Consider the following 12,422-nt stretch of genomic DNA (forward strand, 5'->3'; position numbering starts at 1 on the left):
AGTTGTGTATAACATGCAGTGAAGTACATGGTCATAAGTGTATAGCTTATTGAATTTTTATTATGTATACAACTGTGTAACCATCATCTCAAACAAGACAGAACATTTTCACTCCTGAAATTTCCCTCATTTTCCATTTCAATCATTGATTTCCCCCCCACCCAGAGGCAACCATTGTTTTGACCTCTCTAAATACAGTTTAATTATGTCTTTGTTTTTAATTTGTTTTATAAATAGATCCACATAGTAGGTAGGTATGTGTGTGTTCTTTTATCTTTGAGACTCATATTGTTGCATATACCTGACATTTTTCTCGCCATGGTAGTATCAGGTTGTATTTTTTACATTGACAGATACTTGGGTTCTTTCCACATTTTAACTATTGTAAATAAAGTCATTATGACATTCTTGTGCATGCCTTTTGGATGGCTTAAACTTTCATTTTTATTGTGGAAGGGAGAATAGGCTAAAAATGTATATAGCCAAACATTTTTCCAAAATGTTTTTATCAATTTCCATTCTTATCAGTAATATTAAAGGTCTAGTTGTTCCTTGCGAAGAAGATAATACAAAATATCTGGACTAGATAATAGGCCCTGTTAAAAGCAAAGGAACTGTGTAAAAAAACAAATGGATTAAGGGCTCATGTACATTCTGCCTGCTGAGACCCCTAGCCACCTTGCTCTATATGGCTTTCATTATTGTAGCCATGCCAGGCTTTCCAGTCCTAGGCAAGAAATTGGAGAATCTTTTTCAGAGTTGAACTAGTCATATTGGAGAAAAAACACCGTATAGACAATGACTTTGTGGATTTTCCAAATAATCATCCTTTATGAAAGCTCATATCTTGTAAACTATCCATATTCAGTTTTTTGGTCTTCCATTCTTAATAACAGATAACTGTGGAATACTAGACATTATAGTAAGTCCTCAAACATGAAAGGTAGAGTTTAAAACAAACAAAAGCAACTAGGAGGAAACAAAAACTATTCAGGAAGAAGAAAAAAAATTTATTAGAGCAGTATAGTTACACATAGTAGTTGGGTTCATTTTGACAAAATCATGCATGCATTGACTTTATTGTACCCCCTTTCAGTCCCTGTTCATTTCCCTTCTCCCTCCCCCTATTCTTCCTCTACTGATCTTCCTTTCATACATTTACTTATTTATTGTTTTAATTTATTTAAAAAAAATTTTTAGTTGTCAATGGACCATGTGGTGCTAAGAATCAAACTCAGTGCCTTACACAAGCTAGACAAGTGCTATACCACTGAGCTACAACCCCAGCCCTACTTATCTATTTATTTTTGATTGGTGCTTTCTACATATAAAGGTGGAATTCTCTGTGGTATGTTTTTATATGTACATAATGTGATTTTGTTACATTCATTCAGCATTTCCTCCCCTTCCCCATCCGTCCCTTCTCCCCCTCAATCTCCCTCTGCTCCTCTGTTCTTCCCTATATCTTTATGATATTTGGCTCCCTTACCTCACCTCTTGCCCTTTTCCCTTATTTTGCTCTAGCTTACACATATGAGAGAAAACATTCAACCCTTGATTTTTCTGAGTTTGACTCATTTCACTTAGCATGATGTTCTCTAGTTTTATGTATTTACCAGCAATTGCTGTAATACCATTTCTTGTGGCTGAGTAAAACTCCATTGTGTGTGTGTGTGTGCGCACACACACATATGTAAATGCCATATTTGCTTAATCCATTCATCTACTGATGGACATCTCGGCTGGTTCCATAATTTGTCTATTGTGAATTGTGTTGCTGTAAACATGGGTATGCATGTATTGTTATAATATGCTGACTGTAGTTCTTTTGAATAAATACCAAGGAGTAGAATACCTGTGTCATGAGGTGGTACCATTCCTAGTTTTTTGAGGAATCCTCATCACTGCTTTCCAGAGTAGTTGTACTAATTTGCAGTTGCACCAACAATTTTTGAGTGTACCTTTTTTTTTTCCACATCTTTGCCAGCATTTATTAGTTGTATTTTTGATGATTATTATTCTGACTGCAGTGAGATGAAATTTTAGTGTAGTTTTGATTTATGTTTCCCTGATTGTCAGAGACATTGAACACTTTTTCATGTATTTGTTGATCATTGGGTTTCTTCTTTTTTAAAAATGGACACAATACCTTTATTTATTTATTTTTATGTGGTGCTGGGATCAGATCCAATACCTCACACATGCTAGGCAAGTGCTCTACCATGGAGCTACAGCCCCAGCCCCTCTTCTTTTGAGAAACATCTGTTTAGCTCTTTTGCCCTTTTATTGACTGGGATATTTGCTGGGTGTTTTTTGCGGGGGAGGGAATTAAGTTTTTTTGAGTTCTTTATATATTTTGGATATTAATCCCCTGTCAGAGAAGTAGTGGGCAAAGATTTTCTCCCACTTTAGTAGGCTCTTTCTTCACACTCTTAATCATTTCCTTTACTGTGCAGAAGCTTTTTAATTTGATGGTATCCCACTTATTCTTTGTTTTATTTCTTGAGCTTTAGGGATCTTGTTAATAAGGGAGTTGGTGCCTGCAGCAGTATTAAGGATTGTTGACCCTATGTTTTCTTCTAGCAGTTGCAAGATTTCTGGTCTGATTTCTAAGTCTTTGATCCACTTTGATTTGACTTTTATGCTGGATGAATAGATAGGAATCTAGTTTCATTCTTCTACATATGAATATCCAGTTTTCCTAGAACTGTTTGTTAAGAAGACTTATCTTTCCTCCAACATACGTTTTTGGCACTTTTGTTAGGTATCAGATGGCTGTATCTGTGGGTTTTTCTCTGGGTCTTCTATTCTGTTCCATGGGACTTCATGTGTGTTTTGATGCCAGTACCATGTTGTTTTAGTTACTATAGCTCTGTAGTATAATTTGAGATCAGGTATTGTGTTGCCTCCTGTATCACTCTAGAAGAAGAAAACTTAAATATTTATCTTAGCAAAATAGAAAACACATTTTAAATATAAAGCAAGAATAGAATACAGTTCAAAAGATACTCAGAAAACCAATAAGAACTTTTGAAATAAAAAAAAATGGAAGCAAAAATATAATAGCAGACACAAAGGAAATCTTCCACACAAGTGTAACTAAAGAGTTGGACAAGAGTAAAAGCATCTGAAAATTGATTCCGATCTAATGTTTGAATAATTTCTGTATTCAGGCCAACTCTAAGTCAAGCATGTAGGTTTAATAAGTAAGTTTTTTTAATATGTAGGGTCTAGAAACACTTCCATTCTCAGTTAAGTTTTACTGGGAATTTAAATACTTGATGGAAATCTGGGGAATTAATTAGTAAGTGAATATATAGAAAACCGTAGCAAGAAAAAAACCCAATAAACTACAGGTAAAACTTTTAAAAAGATGCTCAGAAAATAAAAGTAACAGTCTACTACATGATATAGCTGTGAATAAGTCATATTAAGATAACCGTTGAATATTGTGTAGGTAAAAACTAAACTGAGATAAAGAGTACGTCTTTGTCCATCAAGTTGTTCAAGTGGAGATTAGTCAAAAGATGCTTAATTATAATCTTAAAGAGTTTCATAAATGGTTTACTTTCCCAAACAGTTTAAACAGTATTGAAGTAGGCTATGGATTCTTCAGGAATTAACAGTTAAAATGATGTTATAATAAATAATTATTTAATTATTAGTAAATTTAATAAATTTAAATTTAAATTAGTTTAATAAATAATTATTAAAAATAATAAATCTTGTACTTTTGAAATAATAGCTTTAGCTATTATTTCTTCTACTAGAATTGGTTTTTAAATTTTAATAATTAAGTACATCACCACACTTGATACATTTTATTAAGCTTTTTCTTTTCATCTTTTATGTGATTCTTTAAAAGTTTTTATTTATTTTAGTTATAAATGGACAGTAGCATGCAGTTTTTATTGCTCATTCTATTTAGTTATACGTGACAGCAGAATGCATTTTGATTCATTGTATACAAATACAGTACAATTTTCATTTCTTTATTTTTTTTTAATTTTTTTAATTTTATTGTAAACAAATGGGATACATGTTGCCTCTCTGTACATGGCTGCAAAGGCATACCATTTGTGTAATCATAAATCCACATACAGTAATGTTGTTTGATTCATTTTGTTATTTTTTCCCTTCCCCCCACCCCTCCCACCCCTCTTTACCCTCTATACAGTACTTTCTTCCTCCATACTTGCCCCGCTCCCTAACCCTAACTCTAACCCTAACATTAACCCTTCCCTCCCCCCCTTTATGTGTCATCCTCCACTTATTAGCGATATCATTCGTCCCTTGGCTTTTTGAGATTGGCTTATCTCACTTAGCATGATATTCTCCAATTTCATCCATTTGCCTGCAAATGCCATAATTTTGTCATTCTTTATGGCTGAGTAATATTCCATTGTGTATATATACCACAGTTTCTTTATCCACTCATCAATTGAAGGGCATCTAGGTTGGTTCCACAGTCTGGCTATTGTGAATTGAGCAGCTATGAACATTGATGTGGCTGTATCTCTGTAGTATGCTGATTTTAGGTCCTTTTTGGGTATAGGCCAAGGAGTGGGATAGCTGGGTCAAATGGAGGGTCCATTCCAAGTTTTCTAAGGAATCTCCACACTGCTTTCCAGAGTGGCTGCACTAATTTGCAGCCCCACCAGCAATGTATGAGTGTACCTTTCTCCCCACATCCTCGCCAACACCTGTTGCTTGTATTTTTGATAATCGCCATTCTAATTGGGGTGAGATGGAATCTTAGGGTGGTTTTGATTTGCATTTCTCTTATTACTAGAGATGTTGAACATTTTTTCATATGTTTATTGATTGCTTGTACATTTTCTTCTGTGAAGTGTCTGTTCATTTCCTTAGCCCATTTGTCGATTGGATTATTTGTATTGTTGGTGTAGAGTTTTTTGAGTTCTTTATAGATTCTGGAGATTAGTGCTCTATCTGAAGTATGATTGGCAAAGATATTCTCCCACTCTGTAGGCTCTTTCTTCACATTACTGATAGTTTCCTTTGCTGAGAGAAAGCTTTTGAGTTTGAATCTATCCCAGTTATTGATTCTTGCTTTTATTTCTTGTGCTATGGGAGTCCTGTTGAGGAAGTCTGGTCCTAGGCCGACATGTTGAAGATCGGGACCTACTTTTTCTTCTATAATCTGCAGAGTCTCTGGTCTGATTCCAAGGTCCTTAATCCATTTTGAGTTGAGTTTGTGCAGGGTGAGAGATATGGGTTTAGTTTCATTCTGTTGCATATGGATTTCCAATTCTCCCAGCACCATTTGTTGAAGAGGCTATCTTTTCTCCATTGCATATTTTTGGCGCCTTTGTCTAGTATTAGAAAGTTGTATTTATTTGGGTTTGTGTCCGTGTCCTCTGTTCTGTACCATTGATCTACCTGTCTATTTTGGTACCAGTACCATGCCGTCTTTGTTACTATTGCTTTGTAATAAAGTTGAAGTTCGGGTATTGCGATACCCCCTGCTTCATTTTTCCTGCAAAGGATTGCTTTAGCTATTCTGGGTTTCTTATTCTTCCAGATGAATTTCATGATTGCTTGCTCTATTTCTGTAAGGTACGTCATTGGGATTTTAATTGGGATTGCATTGAATCTGTATAGCACTTTTGGTAGTATGGCCATTTTGACAATATTAATTCGGCCTATCCAAGAACATGGGAGATCTTTCCATCTTCTAAGGTTTTCTTCGATTTCTTTCTTTAGTGTTCTGTAGTTCTCATTGTAGAGGTCTTTCACCTCTTTTGTGAGATTGATTCCCAAGTATTTTATTTTTGTCGATGCTATGGTGAATGGGGTAGTTTTCATAATTTCTCTTTCTGAGGATTCCTCACTTATGTATAAAAATGCATTGGATTTATGAGCATTGATCTTGTAACCTGCCACTTTACTGAATTCACTTACGAGTTCTAACAGTTTTCTGGTGGAATTTCCTGGTTCCTCTAAGTATATAATCATATCATCCACAAATAGGGATAGTTTGAGTTCTTCTTTTCCTATTCGTATTCCTTTAATTTCCTTGGTCTGTCTAATTGCTCTGGCTAGAGTCTCAATAACGATATTGAATAGGAGTGGTGAAAGAGGGCATCCCTGTCTTGTTCCAGTTTTTAGGGGGAATGCTTTCAGTTTTTCACCGTTTAGAATGATATTAGCCATGGGCTTAGCATAGATGGCCTTTACAATGTTAAGGAATGTTCCCACTATCCCTATTTTTTCTAGTGTTTTGAGCATGAAGGGGTGTTGTATTTTATCAAATGCTTTTTCTGCATCTATTGAAATAATCATGTGATTCTTGACTTTAAGTCTATTGATATGGTGAATTACATTTATTGATTTCCGGATGTTGAACCAACCTTGCATCCCTGGGATAAAACCCACTTGATCGTGGTGCACTATCTTTTTAATATATTTTTGTATGCAATTTGCTAAAATTTTATTGAGAATTTTTGCGTCAATGTTCATTAATGATATCGGTCTGAAATTTTCTTTCCTCGATTTATCTCTGTCTGGCTTGGGTATCAGGGTAATATTGGTTTCATAGAATGAGTTTGGGAGGGTACCCTCCTCTTCTATTTCATGGAATACTTTGAGAAGTATTGGAATGAGCTCTTCTTTAAAGATTTTGTAGAACTCGGCTGAGAACCCATCTGGTCCTGGACTTTTCTTTGTTGGTAGGCTTTTGATGACCTCTTCTACTTCATTACTTGAAATTGTTCTATTTAAATTGTGTATGTCCTCCTCGTTCAATTTAGGCGATTCATATGTCTCTAGAAACCTGTTGATGTCTTCGAAATTTTCTATTTGATTAGAATATAGATTTTCAAAATAGCTTCTAATTATGTTTTGTATTTCAATCGTGTCTGTTGTGATATTTCCTTGTTCATTCCGAATTTTGGTGATTTGAGTTTTCTCTCGTCTTCTCTTTGTTAGAGTGGCTAAGGGTTTATCAATTTTGTTTATTTTTTCAAAGAACCAACTATTTATTTTGTCAATTTTTTGTATAGTTTCTTTTGTTTCAATTTCGTTGATTTCAGCTCTGAGTTTAACTATTTCCTGTCTTCTACTACTTTTGGTGTTGGTCTGTTCTTCTTTTTCTAGGGCTTTGAGCTGAAGTGTTAGGTTGTTTATTTGTTGATTTTTACTTCTTTTATTGAATGCGCTCCATGAAATAAATTTTCCTCTAAGTACTGCTTTCATAGTGTCCCAAAGATTTTGATATGATGTTTCTTTGTTCTCATTTACCTCTAAGAGTTTTTTAATTTCCTTCCTAATATCTTCTGTTATCCATTCATCATGTAATAGCATATTGTTTAATCTCCAGGTATTGGAGTAGCTTCTGTTTTTTACTCTTTCATTTATTTCTAACTTCAATCCATTATGATCTGATAGAATACAAGGTAGTGCCTCTACCTTCTTGTATTTGCTTACATTAGCTTTGTGGCATAATATATGGTCTATTTTAGAGAAGGATCCATGTGCTGCTGAGAAGAAAGTGTATTCGCTCTTGGTTGGATGGTATATTCTATAAATGTCCGTTAAGTCTAAATTATTGATTGTGTTATTGAGATCTATGGTTTCTTTGTTCAATTTTTGTTTGGAAGATCTGTCCAGTGGTGAGAGAGGCGTGTTAAAATCACCTCGTATTATTGTGTTATGGTCTATTTGGTTTCTGAAATTGAGAAGGATTTGTTTGACATACATGGATGAGCCACTGTTTGGGGCATAGATGTTTATGATTGTTATGTCTTGCTGATTTATGGTTCCCTTAAGCAGTATGTAATGTCCTTCTTTATCCCTTCTGACTAGTTTTGACTTGAAGTCCACATTATCTGAAATGAGGATGGATACCCCAGCTTTTTTGCTGAGTCCATGTGCATGATATGTTTTCCCCCATCCTTTCACCTTTAGTCTATGTGTATCTCTTTCTACGAGGTGAGTCTCTTGCAGGCAACATATTGTTGGATCTTTCTTTTTGATCCAATCTGCCAGTCTATGTCTTTTGATTGATGAGTTCAGGCCATTAATATTCAGGGTTATTATTGAGATATGATTAGTATTCCCGGTCATTTGGTTCATTTTATTTATTTATTTATTTATTTATTTTGAGACGACTTGGTTCTTCCTTTATTTGACAATTCCTTTAGGATAGTTCCTCCCATTGCTGATTTGTTTGTTTGTTTTTCATCTCTTCCTCGTGGAATATTTTGCTGAGAATGTTCTGTAATGCTGGCTTTCTTTTTGTAAATTCTTTTAGCTTTTGTTTATCATGAAAGGATTTTATTTCATCATCAAATTTGAAGGTAAGTTTTGCTGGGTATAAGATTCTTGGTTGGCATCCATTTTCTTTCAGGGCTTGAAAAATGTTGTTCCAGGCCCTTCTAGCTTTTAGGGTCTGGATTGAAAAATCTGCTGATATCCGTATTGGTTTCCCCCTGAATGTAATTTGATTCCTCTCTCTTGCGGCCTTTAAAATTCTGTCTTTATTTTGTATGTTGGGCATTTTCATTATAATGTGCCTTGGTGTGGGTCTGTTGTAATTTTGTATATTTGGAGTCCTATAAGCCTCTTGTACTTGATCTTCCATTTCATTCTTCACATTTGGGAAATTTTCTGATAGTATTTCATTGAATAGATTGTTCATTCCTTTGGTCTGTTTCTCTAAGCCTTCCTCAATTCCAATAATTCTTAAATTTGGCCTCTTCATGATATCCCATAGTTCTTGGAGATTCTGTTCATGATTTCTTACCATCTTCTCTGTTTGTTCAACTTTGTTTTCAAGGTTAAATATTTTATCTTCAATGTCTGATGTTCTGTCTTCCAGGTGTTCTATTCTATTGGTTATGCTTTCTATGGAGTTCTTAATTTGGTTTCTTGTTTCCTTCATTTCAAGGATTTCTGTTTGGTTTTTTTTCAATATCTCACTCTTTATTGAAGTGATCTTTTGCTTCCTGTATTTGCTCTTTTAACTGTCGATTGGTGCGATCATTCAGTGCCTGCATTTGCTCTTGCATCTCGTCATTTGCTTCCCTGAGCATTTTAATTATGTACATTCTGAACTCCCTTTCTGTCATTTCTTCTGCCATGCTGTCGTTGGGTTTCATTGATGTAACATCTAGATTTGTTTGCAGCATTTTCTTTCCTTGTTTTCTCATATTGTTCAGGTATCAGTTGACCGCTGTGATTTTGCAGATTTCCTCTATTGTCTTATAATATCCCTGAAGATTTCTATTATATCCCCTCTTAGTCTTCAGTAGCCTGAAGTCTTGGAGGAAGTTGATAATGCAGTGCTCCACAAGGGAGCTGACTCCCTAGGGGTGGTGGCCTTCCGGTGGGGTATATTCCCTGCTAGTGGGCAGAGGTACCTTCACTTGCTGATGAATGGTCATCCAGAAGGGAAGTAGGATGTGGGCTGATGCAAGACCAGTTTGGGCCTGTGTCTCTGATATTACAATCCTTTCGGGAGAACCTCACCCAACAGGGAGGAGTCACCCAGTGGGGAGGTCTCGCTGGTCGGTTTTCCTCCCAGAGGTTCCGTTCAATTCACAACTACCGCCTGGGCTGGGCAGCCTTCTTCTGCAATGTTCCCAGGGACCCGGACCTACCTCCTGGGCCTGGAAGCCTCACCCTTCGCAAACAAATCTCCTTAGGCTGCCTCTCCTCAGAGAAGCTGCCTGCAGTCCTGGAGCCTTCGCTCCGTCCCTCAGTTTGTCTGTGGGGCTCTTCCACCAAGAAGCCGTCTAGGACCCTGCTCTGCAGTTTTCGCCTGGCTATGCGGCCCCTCCTCTGAGCAGCCACCTGGAGCCCCTTACAATCGCTCCGAGTCCCAGTGACCCGCCACACGCCTTTTCCTCCGGCAGCCACCTGGTGTTCTGTGCGGTCGCTCTAAGACCAAGTGACCCACCACGCACCTCTTTCTCCACCAGGCAGTCACCCAGAGATCTGGTGCGTCACGAGTCCCAAGAACTCACTGTGCACCTTCTTGTCCCAACTGCCTCCCGTAGCCCTGGTGCAGTCACTTTGAGCCCAAACACCCCGCCGTGCTCCTCCTCCTTCTCCAGACAACCCCCCTGTTTTCCGGAGCAGATGCTCTGGGACCAAACCACTCACCACGCTGTTCCACCGGATAGCCGCCCAGAGCCCTGGCGCAGCTGCTCCAATTCCAAGCGACGTGCCGAGTCCGTATTTCTCCTTCTCCTCTGGGCAGCCCCCTGTGTCAGGGGTGGTCACTTTCAGTCCAAACAGCTCACCAAGCACCTTCTCCTTTGGGCAGCCTCCCAGAGCCCGGGTCGGTTGCGCCGAGTCCAATCGCTGTGGTGAACAGCCACCTCTCCAATACTCCCAGTTGTCTGCGATCACTGCTCCGGCGGGGGGAGGGGTATCTCGCCGGCAGCTCTACTTCACAAAAGTTCCCTGCTTTCGGGGCTACCGCCCCTTCCGGGACGCCTGCCCCGTCCGGGACGCCTGCCCAGTGGGAAACACTCACCCGGCTGCTTTGAGTTGGTCCCAAGTCTCTCAGTATCTCCTTTTCTTGAGTCCTGAGTCCACGCTGCTCCTCCGGATAGCCGCCCGGAGCCCTGGCGCAGCTGCTCCAAGTCCAAGCGACGTGCCGAGCCCGTATTTCTCCTCCTCTGGGCAGCCCCCTGTGTTCAGGGGTGGTCGCTTTCAGTCCAAACAGCTCACCAAGCACCTTCTCCTTTGGGCAGCCTCCCAGAGCCCGGGTGGGTTGCGCGGAGTCCAAGCGCTGTGGTGAACAGCCACCTCTCCAATGCTCACAGTTGTCTGCTATCACTGCTCCGGCAGGGGGAGGGGCGTCTCGCCGGCAGCTCTACTTCGCAAAGATCCCTGCTTTCGGGGCTACCGCCCCGTCCAGGACGCCTGCCCCGTCCGGGACGCCTGCCCAGGGGGAGACTCTCGCCCGGCTGCTTTGAGTTGGTCCCAAGTCTCTCTATATCTCTTCTTCTTGAGTCCTGAGTCCTGGAGCAACACGAAACGCAGCCATCCTCTAGTCCGCCATCTTGAATCCCTCCAATTTTCATTTCTCTGGTTGTACACGATGTAGTCACACCATTTGTGTAATCATACATGTACAGGGTAATGATGTTTGTCTCATTCCACCATCTTTTCTTCCCCCTGCCCTTTCCCCTCCCCTCATTTCCTCTACATAATCCAAAGTTCCTCCATTCTTCCCCTACCCCCTGTTATGTATCAGTATCCACTTATCAGAGAAAACATTTGGCCTTTGGTTTTTTGGGATTGACTTATCTCACTTAGCATGATATTCTCCAGCTTCATCCATTTACCAGCAAATGCCATAATTTCATTCTTCTTTATGGCTAATATTCCACTGTGTATATATACCACATTTTTTTTATCCATTCATCTGTTGAAGGACATCTAGGTTGGTTCCACTATCTAGCTATTGTGAATTGAGCTGCTATAAACATTGATGTGGCTGCAACACTGTAGTGTGCTGATTTTAAGTCCTTTGGATATAGGCCAAGGAGTGGGATAGGTGGGTCAAATGGTGGTTCCATTCCAAGATTTCTCCATACTGCTTTCCAGAGTGGCTACACCAATTTGCAATCCCACCAGCAATATATGAGTGTACCATTTTCCCTACATCCTCAACAACACCTACTGTTCTTGATAATAGCTATTCTAATTGGAGTAAGATGGAATCTTAGGGTAGTTTTGATTTGCATTTCTCTGATTACTAGAGATGTTGAACATTTTTTCTTATATTTATGTTGATCAATTGTATATATTCTGTGAAGTGTCTGTTCAGTTCTTTAGCCCATTTATTGATTGGGTTATTTGTATTTTTGGTGTTAAGTTTTTTGAGTTCTCTATGAATTCTGGAGATTAGTGCTCTATCTGAAGTGTGTGATAAGAATTTTCTCCCACTCTGTAGGCTCTCTCTTCACATTATTGTTTCCTTTGCTGAGAAAAAGCTTTTTAGTTTGAATCCATCCCATTTATTGATTCTTGTTTTATTTCTTGTGCTCTGGGAGTCTTGTTAAGGAAGTCTGGTCCTAAGAATGCATAATAAAGATTTGATTCTACTTTTTCTTCTGTTTGGTGCAGGTTCTCTGGTCTAATTCCTAGGTGATTCATTTTGAGTTGAGTTTTGTGCAGAGTGAGAGATAACTTCATTTTGCTGCATATGAATTTCCAGTTTACCAACACCATTTGTCGAAAAGACTGTCTTTTCTCCGTTGTATTTTTTTGACTCCTTTGTCTAGTATGAGGTCACTGTAGTTATGTGGGTTTGTCTCATTGTCTTCTTTTGTGTACTAGTGGTCTACCTGTATATTTTGGTGCCAATACCATGCTGTTTTTGTTACTGTTGCTCTGTAGTATAGTTTAAGGTCTGGTATTATGATCCCTCCTGCTTAACTCTTAGT

General features: G+C 38.7%; 1 protein-coding gene and 1 long non-coding RNA gene across 4 annotated transcripts in view; one reads left to right on the plus strand and one right to left on the minus strand.

Annotated features, from left to right (window-relative positions):
• The window catches only part of GALNT1 (polypeptide N-acetylgalactosaminyltransferase 1), a 127,109-nt gene that overhangs the window by 48,193 nt on the left and 66,494 nt on the right, over positions 1-12,422 (plus strand). The window lies entirely within an intron of this gene.
• Positions 1,215-3,648, minus strand: LOC306642780. Its single transcript, XR_013758683.1, has 2 exons — positions 3,010-3,648; positions 1,215-2,946 (listed from the first exon to the last, which is right to left on the minus strand). It is a non-coding gene; the product is annotated as an uncharacterized lncRNA (long non-coding RNA).

This window comes from Sciurus vulgaris (assembly GCF_902686455.1).
Source record: "Sciurus vulgaris genome assembly, chromosome: 13".
In the NCBI taxonomy this organism is placed as follows: Eukaryota; Metazoa; Chordata; class Mammalia; order Rodentia; family Sciuridae; genus Sciurus; species Sciurus vulgaris.